Consider the following 345-nt stretch of genomic DNA (forward strand, 5'->3'; position numbering starts at 1 on the left):
AAAGGGTGAGGGCTTCCAATGGAAGTCACATGGTTTGACCAAACATTTTTGTTTGATGGGGGGAGGGGGGGCAGAACACAGCCATCAAACAAAAATGTTTGGTCAAACCATGTGACTTCCATTGGAAATGCATTGTGGCGGCCATTAAACACGGACAAGACACACGACACAGACAAGACGGGTGTTTTTTAGGTGTGAATGAGGCCTTAGGGGGGATGTTTTTGTTGTTGTTGTTTTTGGTTTTGAGGGTGGGGGGGAGGCTTCAAAATGAGGGACCTATTAACCGGCACCCTTGCTTGTTTGGCATATGGCAGTGGTTCTCAACCTTTTTTCACCAAGTACCAC

Source organism: Electrona antarctica (genome assembly GCF_951216825.1).
Source record: "Electrona antarctica genome assembly, chromosome: 16".
NCBI classification, from domain to species: domain Eukaryota; kingdom Metazoa; phylum Chordata; class Actinopteri; order Myctophiformes; family Myctophidae; genus Electrona; species Electrona antarctica.